Genomic DNA, 11,381 nt, shown 5'->3' with positions numbered 1-11,381 from the left:
AATATTTAGGGGGGGAAAATGGCGATCAGTGTTTACCTAAACCTCAAAATGAGGCCTCGTTTTAGCCACAAACCAAAAACGATTCCGCTTTAATGATTTCTTTGTCACATGGAGCAAAGAAACCAGAAAAAAAAACACATTTAAAGAAAACTTAAACCCTAATTTACGCCAACAAAGCACGTTTCTCTCAAAAGTACAGTAAGAACCCAGTGAATATTTATAATAATTGTAATTTAAAATTACAGAATCATAAATCTGCCATTTTAACTTCTATTTGATGGCGTTTTTATTGTCCATTGTTTTGCGAAACCTCTCATGATTAAAATCTTGGTATAAAAGAGTTTCCTCTAAGGCACAGCTAGCAACTTTAAATGTCTCTGTTTTTAGCAGATTTATCACAATTTAAAAAAAATGCCCATAATAAATTCAAATGTATTCTTTTTAAACAAATTAATCTTAATTAACTGAGCCAAAACAAACATTATTAAAACAAGATGTCGGGATGTAAATGTATCTTGGGCTAGCTGTTGTTAGCATTAGCAACTGTCCACTACAGTATTTTAAATCAGCTAAACCTAATGTCCTAAAGGTGTGGGTAAAAACGCAGATTTGGCGACATATGGTCATCCTTCCCCGCGCAATACGATAAGCGATACGCCGGGAGCAAATACGATATCTTAAATCCACAAATTAAGTTGTCCTCACGCGAACGGTCCCTGTCGCTACTTCATGTCTCCTCGTGGTGCCGCTGCTCAAGTGAATGAGGGGGAAACTTGAGGAATCCTGCGACTTTTAAAATTCCTGGTTTCTTCAGCTGAACAGATATCGCAATGACGTGGATTATCACTGAATCACCGTATCGTGGACCATGTGTCGCGCATTGTTTTTGTGAGGTACCATGTGATTCACACCCCTAATGCCCTTGAAGTCCTGGTCACATGACGGTTGGTGGACAATAGGGCTAATTTAATCAAGAGCTCTGTTTTGTTTTAGCTTCTTCAATGTCTGTAAATTCTGGTTTCTTTACTTGGTTTGACCCAAGACCAATTCCACATTTGACATCATTTTCCTGGACCAAATGACGACTCGATGAATTTAGAAAATACGGACAGAATGAGCAATAATAAAAAACGAGCGTTAGTCGACTGGCTAATGTGGAAGGACGGACGGACGGACGGCGGAGGCCGGAACCTTGAGTCAAATCAAGAAAGGGCTGCTCAGACTCGGCAGATGCAACCGTAGAGGCGATGTCACCATGGCCGACTCCCAAGAACGGCTACGTGCCTGCCCAGCAACGAGGGCAACTTTACTCCTCCTCTTCCTCCTCTCTCTGTTCTCTGCACCTGCCTGTTCCTCCTCCTCCTCCTCTTCTTAACTGCTGCCTTCCACACCAACCCTCCTCCTCGGCTATCAACCCCTGTGTGATGCTCCACACAGCTTCTCCACTTGTTGTCCCCGGCAACCAGTGAAGCTACACCCTGGTTGCCATGGTGATGCTAAGGCCAACACCCCCCCCCCCCCACACACACCCCTCCACATTACTACCACGGGTACGCTAATGCGCCGACGACTTGGCCAACGTGGCGTTCAAACGGTTCAGACGACATCCTTTGTGATTAAAAAGGAAAATTTTTACATCAAATCTGCTTCAAGCTTCGACGTGCAGCGCATGCTCAGAGACGGGGTTTTTTTCGTCATACCTTAATTGTAATGAGCGGTGTTGCCTTTCAAATCGATTTGAACCTGACCTCTGGCATCAACAAAGCATTTTCTCAAAGAGAAAACGGCAGCTCGGTGGATATTTTCTACCTTTTTATGGGTCCATGCTTTGCACAATTCAAGTGCTGGGTTTGAAATTCAACAGTTGTCTATGGGTTGCTGCCGTGTGATTGGCCGATTTGAGGTATTGGCATTAACAAGCAGTTGTGCAGATGTACCTAATAAAGTGGCCAGTATAAACTAGGGCAGAAACAATTAAATCAAGTGTTTTTTCAAAGCATTAAACCCGTTTTTCAGCTTCTTAAACGTGAATATTGTCTGGTTTCTTTGCTCCACAGAACAGAGGTCATTAAATCTGAAGAATTTTGAGGTTTGACAAACACCGACGGACATCATCATGACGTTTTATGGACCATGGAGATGATAACGGGGTCGGATCTCCCTCGTATAGAAGTTCCACGCTGATCCGTTTCTGTCAAAAATCTCTCTGTTTCTTCATGCTACAAAGCAGTGACGGCGACTGTGGAGCCACACATCACGTCAGAGCTGACAGCTGCTGCACAACAACACACACACACACACACACACACACACACACACACACACACACACACACACACACACACACACACACACACACACACACACACACACACACACACACACACACACACACACACACACACACACACACACACACACACACACACACACACACACACACACACACACACACACACACACACACACACACACACACACACACACACACACACACAGAGAACAGTCTTTGTAGCTCCGTGCTTTTCACCCAGAGCAGGAAGAGCCTGAAGCACCTGAATAAAGCGGTTAAAAATGAGCGCCGTCGACATCACAGTGGAATCCAGGGTTCTGCCTTCATAACACACAGACACACACAGACACACACACAGGCGGAGGCCATTTTAGCATCATGTCCCCAGTTCTGTGGGACACGTCCATTAAAAAGTCTCAAGTCCCTGTGGTGGTGACACCTGGAGGGAAACAGGTTTTTTATTTTTGAATAATTTTACAACTTTCACTTTAACTTCACCACCCAAGTTGACAATAAATACCTCGACAGTTATTAAATAGGACGGATATTTTAGTTCACTTCACTCAGGTTGGCAGTAGGTAAAATATTGAGGAGCGTTTCCTTGAACTGGCAACGTGGGGTCAAGTGTTTTGCCCAAGGACACGTCGTCATGTAGACTAGCGGAGAAGCTAACCCACAACCTTCCAGTTGAAAGACGACTCGCTCTACCACTGAGCCACCGTCGCCCCACAAAAGACTGTATTGACATTGCTAAATACTCATTAATATCAACTGGTATAGCTAACAACGGCTAGCCCAAGATGCGTTAGCGTCCATGTTTATATCCGCTTTCTCACCCGGTACGCAGTCTCTCGGAGGTTACGTTACTACTACTTCCGACTTCAGATGACGTTTCTCCGACTGGTTTGGAAAAGCATGACACATAATAACACAAGATGGCCGCCTCCATAAAGCAAGGTCCTTGCCTATGGTAAGTGGGAGCTATAAAAGGCCTATTCTAGTTTCTAATGCTCATGCTGAGTTCTATATGTAGTCTGAGCTCAGACTTTCCAAGGTCATGGGAAAAATAGAACACCTCCTGAACTCCAGGATTTCCAAATCGTAGCAACCTCCTGTAGACCATGTTAGGATGCCAAGATGGCTGCCACCATACAAACACAGCTACATTTACCGTTAAATCACTCGCGTCAAATTTGTATCACGGGAAATCAGTCGTACATGTTAACTTTTTAACAACCGTTTATGAGCGCAAAAAAAACATGTTATTGACCGATATTGCTTACAATGACTTAGCTAACGACACAAAAATACACATTTCTTCACCAATTCTTGACTTCATCTCGACCTTCGAATGCAAAGGTGGAATCGAGGATTAACCAATATACCAAAAGGGGAAAAAACAGTGTTGTGGTTGTAGTCATTGAAGCACAGAGTTTCCGTTGTCGACAACAAAACCACTGGATGTAAACTATGTTATGCGCATGTAGCACGTAATCGTCACATGCATAAGGACGTCGACGCAATGAGGAAAACAACTCGGTTAACTAGCTAGCTAGCTATCGCTTTAGAAAAGTCAACAAAAAAAAAAACTTAAATCGAAAATCGTGACAGCCCTAATACAAACATAGCTACTTTTAGTCGCTACACATAGCACTGTTCAAACACATTGTTATTGCTAAGCTATGGCTAACAATAGCTCACAATGGCTAGCCCGAGACACGTTGTGGCGTTTCTGACTCGACTGGTTGAACTCCTTTTCGAAGAGATTTTACACACAAACACAATTTTGGGTTAGTACGTTCAAAACAAGCCCTCAGTTGACCTTTAAAAGCACCTTTTTCAACACAAATCCAGTGAAGTTAAAGTGATCCAGGACTGTCATTGTCAATTACAACACACACTATATTATAATAACAACAACAACAACCTACAGCTGTCCAGACCAGAGCGCTGCTTTGCGACCATTAACCTCTACATGGTTGTAAAGCTGGAAGAGGAAGAGTTGCTCACACACACACAGAGTGGTCACATGACAGGAAGCAATAACCAAAACAGCATGACATTCAAGATCAATAAGATGTTCTCGACCGTTCGAAAAACACAGACAAACACAGTGAGCGTTGTCGTTGCAGAATGAGTTTTTTCTCCTTCTATTTTTATAAAAAATGACATCAGTAAACGACCAAATGTTGGACAAGGACATTAATGACTGCGCTGCTGCTGCTGCAAAATATCACCCAAAAAAATGCATCACACAGTGTTTTGGCCTGATGTAAAACACCAACAGAGGGAAGCTCTGTGTGCAAAGCGAGCGCAGAAGAAGAAAAAAAAAAACACACAGCCTCTGGTCTAGACTCAGTTCATCAGACTGCAATGCAGAGCTGCGAGCTGAGCTGAGCTGCATTCACGTGGACGTGGAGCGAGGAACCGGGATCCGGCGTGAATGAGCTCTGACATGCAGCCCTGCTCTGAAACGTCAACACCAGGTGGACATGATGATGATGATGATGATGATGGTGATGATGATGGTGGAGGGTGAGGAAGGAGGGAGGAGGGAGGAGCTGCCTCTGAGCAACAGAACACCATCACCTTCACATAGGTGTGTGTGCTCCTCCAAACCTCCTCCACAACATCAGCTGCAACTTGACATGACTCCCCCCCCCCCCCCCCCGCCCCACACACACACACTACTAGGTTTGCGCCAATTGCGCACACGCATTCACATCAGACGCTTGTAAACATTATATAAGGCTTATGTCACTAAAAAAAAGATATGATGCGTAATGCGCACAGCAGCTAATGAAAGCTTAGATATTTATTTTAGCTAAACTGAGCAAGGACAGGCTGTACCGTGCCGATTCGGAACAGGGCCGGCTGGTGCCCTTCATTACCGGTGCCTAACCCGCTCCTGGAGCCCGGTCACCACCAGCGGCCATCGCTCGACCCCCGTGATACGAGCTCCTCTTTCCGGCCATAAAGTTGTCTTTAAAGGGCAGCTCCCAAACTTTATAAATCACTGGAAGTAAAACAAATTTTAAAAAATTAATAAAACTACCTGAGCTCCGCAGCTCCACCATAAATAACCCGGGTAAATGAAGGGGGTTTGCGTTCCAAGTTGAGCAGCAGGAGAAACGTGGTTTCTCTCCGCTCGCAGCCCTGCTCTGCTCCTGCTCTTCCTGGCGCAAAACTGCGATTGGATTAGCGGCAGATGAAGAAGGAGGAGGAGGAGCAGCAGCAGCAGCTACGGACTGCGCCATTGTTTAAAAAACACCACCAAGATTATACATGATCACGGATTAAAACCACACACACACACACACAGATTGAGACACTGACCTACACAATCCCTGACGTTAAGACAAGCAACGTGGGCTTCTCCGCGACGCAAACTCCCACGGTGACGCCGCCGCCGCCGCACACATGGCACCGACGCCCGAACCGGACGAGAAAGCCCGATTCATATGATACCTGTGACGCCGGGGGTTTTAATTGGAAAGTAACCCCCACCCCACCACCCCCCCTCAATCCCGCCGCACGCAGTTCCACCCTGGCGCAATCAGTGAACACGTACGCCCGGCGGCCGCTGGGGGCGCCATGGCGTCAGCGTATCACATGAACTGTCTCCGGTTGGTGTCATGCGCTTGGTAAACAACGGGGGGGCTTGCTCGGTGTGGCGGGAGGCAGCGTGACCCAGATGCGGGTGTGAACCCCCCGGTTAGCACGTTAAACGCACCCCGCTTTCCTTCTCCCAGTCCCCCCCCCCCGCTTCTTCTCCTCCTCCTCCTCCCCCCCCCTCCTCCTCCTCCCCCAGCGGAAAACAGCACTGCCTGGCGTCCGCCATTAGGGATCCAACTGAACAATACTGGAGCCTAGAGGCGGCAGTGGCCACAGCACACACACACACACACACACACACGGCGGAGCCACATATCAGCCCAGTTTCACTGCTTAACGGCGCCGTAACGTGTGCCCTCGCCCCGGTGTGACCCACCGGGGAAGTTGCTGGGGCGTCCGCCGGAGGCGTCGCACAAGTTCCCAGAAAGTTTGACTGAATTAGTGGCGAGAGTGTGACGCGAAAACGGCGAAATAATAAAAAAGCCCGTCAGTGGAGTGGTCTTACCGGAGGAGAGCTCGAGACGGTGTAGCGCCACTTTTGTGCCTTGACATTAATTCCGGGGAGCGCGTGCGCACAACGTGCGACTTGCCACTTTCGGTGCACAGATCGTCCGCGGTGAAGATGCCTCACTCTGCGCTGGGGAAAAACTCCGACGCGAAACGTGCGACACAAGCCAATTACGTTCATACGACACATAAACATTTACGTCAATCGTTACCGTGTTAGAGACGCCATTTTCTGTTAAAAGTTGTAAGTTATTGCCTTCTAGCTAACTCCATTTGCTGTCACAAACAAAACAATTTAAACACATTAGCATAAAACACAAAAACAGTGCTAGTACTTCACCACAACACCACATAGTGTTTGTAAAACGCAGTGTGTAATGAGCATAATCATACTTTCTTTACAATATATATTATTCCTAATTTCCTGCCCAAGGACTACAGATGTAGGTTAGCCAAGAGCTAACTGTTACAGCTAAGAAGCTGCGTTCTGTCCCCGTTTGCTAACCTAACCATAATACTCATTGCTTCCTAACTGAGGACTACAGACGTACGTTAGCTTAAAGCTAACTCCATTACAGGTGAGAAGCTGTGTTGTACTATATCAATATACAGTATTAAAAACAGCTCATAACAAAATTAAAATACAGGAATTTCTCAAAAAGTGGTTGAGGCAATCCAATGTGTAATGAGCATAATCCTACTTTCTTTACCAGATATATTATTCTTAATTTCCTGCCCAATGACTACAGATGTGAGTTAGCTAAGAGCTAACTGTTACAGCTAAGAAGCTGTGTTCTGTCCCCGTTTGCTAACCGAATAATGACAAAAACATTTGGCTTTAAACAACAAAAAATGTGTTTACATAATGCAATGTGTTAATTACCAGAGATAATACTCATTGCTTCCTGCCTGAGGACTACAGGCGTAAGTTAGCTTAAAGCTAACCCCATTAAAGCTAAGAAGCTGTGTTGTACTATATCAATATAGAGTATTAAAAACAGCTCACAAATGTGACATATCAAAATTAAAATACAGTCATTTCTAAAAGAAAATCCAATGTGTCAACACTAAATTCATAATTTCCTTACCAGTGATGTTTTACAGCACTAAATAAGCTTATAACTATTATTTAAATAATAATTATTATTATAATTTATAATTTATATGTGGGCAGAAAACTGCAAACACAAACTAAGAAACATTTCACACATTTATGTTAAAAACCGTTCTAAATGTGTTTACTAGACAAACAATGAATAATTGTTCCCATTGTTTTGATTGTCACCCCCACTTGAACCAGCCAGAGCAGGATAAACAAGAGGCACACATCTTTGTATAGATTCGGTATTTTACTATCTAAAAGAATAATATCTTAAGAAAATCTTTTCAACTTTCTCACCTTAAAGGTGCATTATGTAATAAATCTAAATCAACTGGCCATAAAATCCTCCTAATATGTCACAGAGACTCAGGAATAATGTTCATATAACAAACTGAACTCACCAACAACAACAGTACGGCCAAAATATCTGCATTAAATTTTTTTTTTGCAGACTGCAAATCATGTTTATGTTTTGAAATCATGTTTTGGCGTCATGTGGCGCCACCTACCACTGTCTACCAATAATTGCAGTCAGAGTCTCAGCTGCCGAACAACCACGGGTTGCCAGTTACGTCAGAAAACCAAACCTAAAAGTACTCGGTATTTTGAATTTTAATGTAGTAACCGTTTTTGGCCACATTCTTACATATGGCGCCTTTAAGACAGCCTTTCAGATCATAAAATCACAACATTCTGGTTTTCAATTTCAAAATAAAAGTGTATTTTCATAAAACATTTATTTGTGATGCAAAATGATTAAAAAAAATAAAAAAACATTTACCTAATCTTCTTTACCTAATTATTTTTTCAATTAGTATTCTTTTGTCCATAAAATGTAGAAAGATGATAAGAAGCTGGAAAACAGCTGGTATTAATATATATATATAAACTCTAAAACCCGATTAATTGAGTCGTAGGTTAATTGAACAATCGATTAATTGAATAATCTTTGTAGTCCTTTATAAACAACAACAAAAAACCTTGAACTATCCCTTTAAGTCCTCCATGCTTACGAGCTCATGATTACTGTAGCCAGAAACAGAGGCAGAGTGAGACTCCCTTCGTGTATTATGCTCTTTGATGGCACCCATTCGTACTTCTTCTAATTTTCTCCTTTTTTTCCTCTCCTCGCTCCCCGTTTCCGCGCATGCGCACACGGATCAATCAGCGGCAGCATGGCCGGTAATTAAAACGACCTATTAAACCTGAAACCGGATCACAGCCGCCGCGAGAACCGAGTCCACGTCGGCGAGAAAAACACCCACAAAACCCCCACTGGAACCAGGTCGCACTCACGGTCCCTGACGGTCCGGGTCCGGGTCCAATCAGAGGCAGAGATCCGGGTTGACGGAGTTCATGTTCTCCGCTCTCAGGCAGCGAAACCTCGGCTTTCCTCACGTAATTTCAACCAGACATGAGCAGCAGAACGCGGAGCAGCTGAGCGGAAATAACTTCAATAACTTATGTTTTCGTCACACGCGGAGTTGTCGGGGGGAAGCGTTTTGATTTAAGTTGAGTTAAATGAGGGAAAATGAGCCGAAAGAGGCTTTTTAAAAGTGGCGTAAATGAGTAAAACAGGCCACATGAGTCATACTCTCACTCTGTGTGTGTGTGTGTGTGTGCGTGTTGGGCCTAATGAGCCGGTGACGTCATCAAAATGGCGGATCAGGTGCGTTCAAAACGCTGAAACGTGCAGAGCTGAGAGTGACGTCATGGCGGCGCGAGAAAGACGGAAAAAAACAAACCGTTTCCATCACCTTATGACATAAAAGGTGACGTCATCATGACTATACATTATTTATTGATTTATGTTTGGGGTTGCCAGATCCTGTGTTAGAAAACTGCTTTTCAGGTGTAAATAATCGTTTATGCTCCATTATGTGGCACTTTATACATGAAATAATGTGTTTTAAACTGTTAAATATCTTTAAAATTCTTTAAAAGCGCTCTATAAACACATTTATTACTATTCAACAGGCTGAAATTTCACAATATGTGACATTAAGAGGCAAATAAAGTACCTGAAAGGTGTACTTTTAGAGTAAAAGTACAAGTATCTTACTCGAAAATGACTTTGGTAGAAGTTGGAAGTCCATCCATCCATCCATCCACCGCTTTTTCCTCCACCAGAGGGTCTCGGGGGGTGCTGTGCCTATCTCAGCTGACATTGGGCGATAGGCGGGGTACACCCTGGACAGTTCGCCACATATAGAGACAAACAACCATTCACTCTCACTCTCACACCTACGGTCAATTTAGAGTGACCAATTCACCTAATCCCCATATCGCATGTTTTTGGACTGTGGGAGGAAGCCGGAGAACCCGGAGGAAACCCACGCACACACAGGGAGAACATGCAAACTCCTTGCAGAAAGGCCCTTGTTCCTAAGTTGTTCCAAACGGGGCTCGAACCCAGGAACCCGGGTCTTCTTGCTGCAAAGGCAAGAGTGCTAACCACTACACCAACCGTGGGCCCAAGTTGTAAGTCTGTGACATTTACTGCACTTAAGTATCAAAAAGTCATTTTCTGATGTAAAAAGTACTTACGTTGTAGAAGTAAAAGTATTAAAAAAGTGAGGATCTGGTAACACAAATCTGTGATACCATTAATTATATTTGATTATGTGTTGTTGTTGTAGTAAGGAGCATCATTTACCTAAGTTAATTAAACTTAATTTAATTTTTCTCGACTCTATTATCATTTAAGTGTAAGCTTATTAAACCCAGAGTAGTTTGATAAAAGCATCACATGTTATAATTATTCTCACCACTAGATGTCACTAATGCTTACAAATGTGACTGAAGGGGGAAAATATACAGTCTGACAAATGAGTTGTTGTTTTTTGAAACCCAAGGAAGAGTTCATGGGAAAACGTGGTGCGCATAAACATCCTGGTGTGTTTTTTCGAAACAGAACTGAAGACACGTCAAACCTCTGCATGTGCTGCTTCAGAACACAGGAAGTCATGTGACCTGCACTGAACACACACACACACACTTTCTGTCACGTTCACCGTTTCGTCACTGAATCGACGCGACATGTAACTCACCAACAGTTCTTATGTGAGACAGTGAAACAATCACAACTGTGATTCTTATACTTAGAATTGATACAAATTGTATATAAATATACGTAAATATATTTTATATGAACACAAAACAGCCTCAAATTGGCAGCTCTATGTACTTTTGAATCAAAACATTATTTTAAAACCAAAATATCGTCTACGTTACACCTCGTTCTTCTGCGGCGATGTGGACTTTAGCGCCACCTACTGCTTGTCACGCTGAACAAACAACAAAAAATAATTGCTTTACAGCAGTCGAAGGAAACGCAGAAAAAAAAGAATCTGAAAATGCGGTTAAAAGTTTTGCGATTAAACGTAGCTAACGCGAGGCTTCACGTCAGCAGTTTGTTAAAATAAAATAGCATACAATTGTGCATTTTAATTTTATATAATTGTTATACTTTGTCATAACTTTATCAGGTTTTAGCCACGTTGCTTGTGTAAGTTTAGCTTAAATAAACGTTTGCTTTTCCCTAGTGTTTACTTGCATTTACTTTGACCTTTTCCCCCCAAAAAACGTAAAATCGTCCTAATCTCGCAAACATTTTTCACTCCGATTTCATGACAACAGAACATTTATTTATGTATTTTTTCCCATCAAATCGTGGACGAATCTTAAATAAGCTAACACACTACCGGTAGCAAAACACAAAAACAAAGGGGGGACAGTCATCACGTGACAGTCTTATTTTGGAAAGCGGAAGTTAGTCGGGAGCCACCACTTTGTACTTGTGTGCAGCACTTCCGGTGTCCGTTTACTAACTTAAAAATATATCACGTAAACGCTCGAAATGAT

Source organism: Microchirus variegatus (genome assembly GCF_963457635.1).
Source record: "Microchirus variegatus genome assembly, chromosome: 16".
Lineage (NCBI taxonomy): Eukaryota > Metazoa > Chordata > Actinopteri > Pleuronectiformes > Soleidae > Microchirus > Microchirus variegatus.
The sequence above is the reverse complement of the archived record's forward strand: the minus strand, read 5'-3'. Positions refer to the sequence as shown.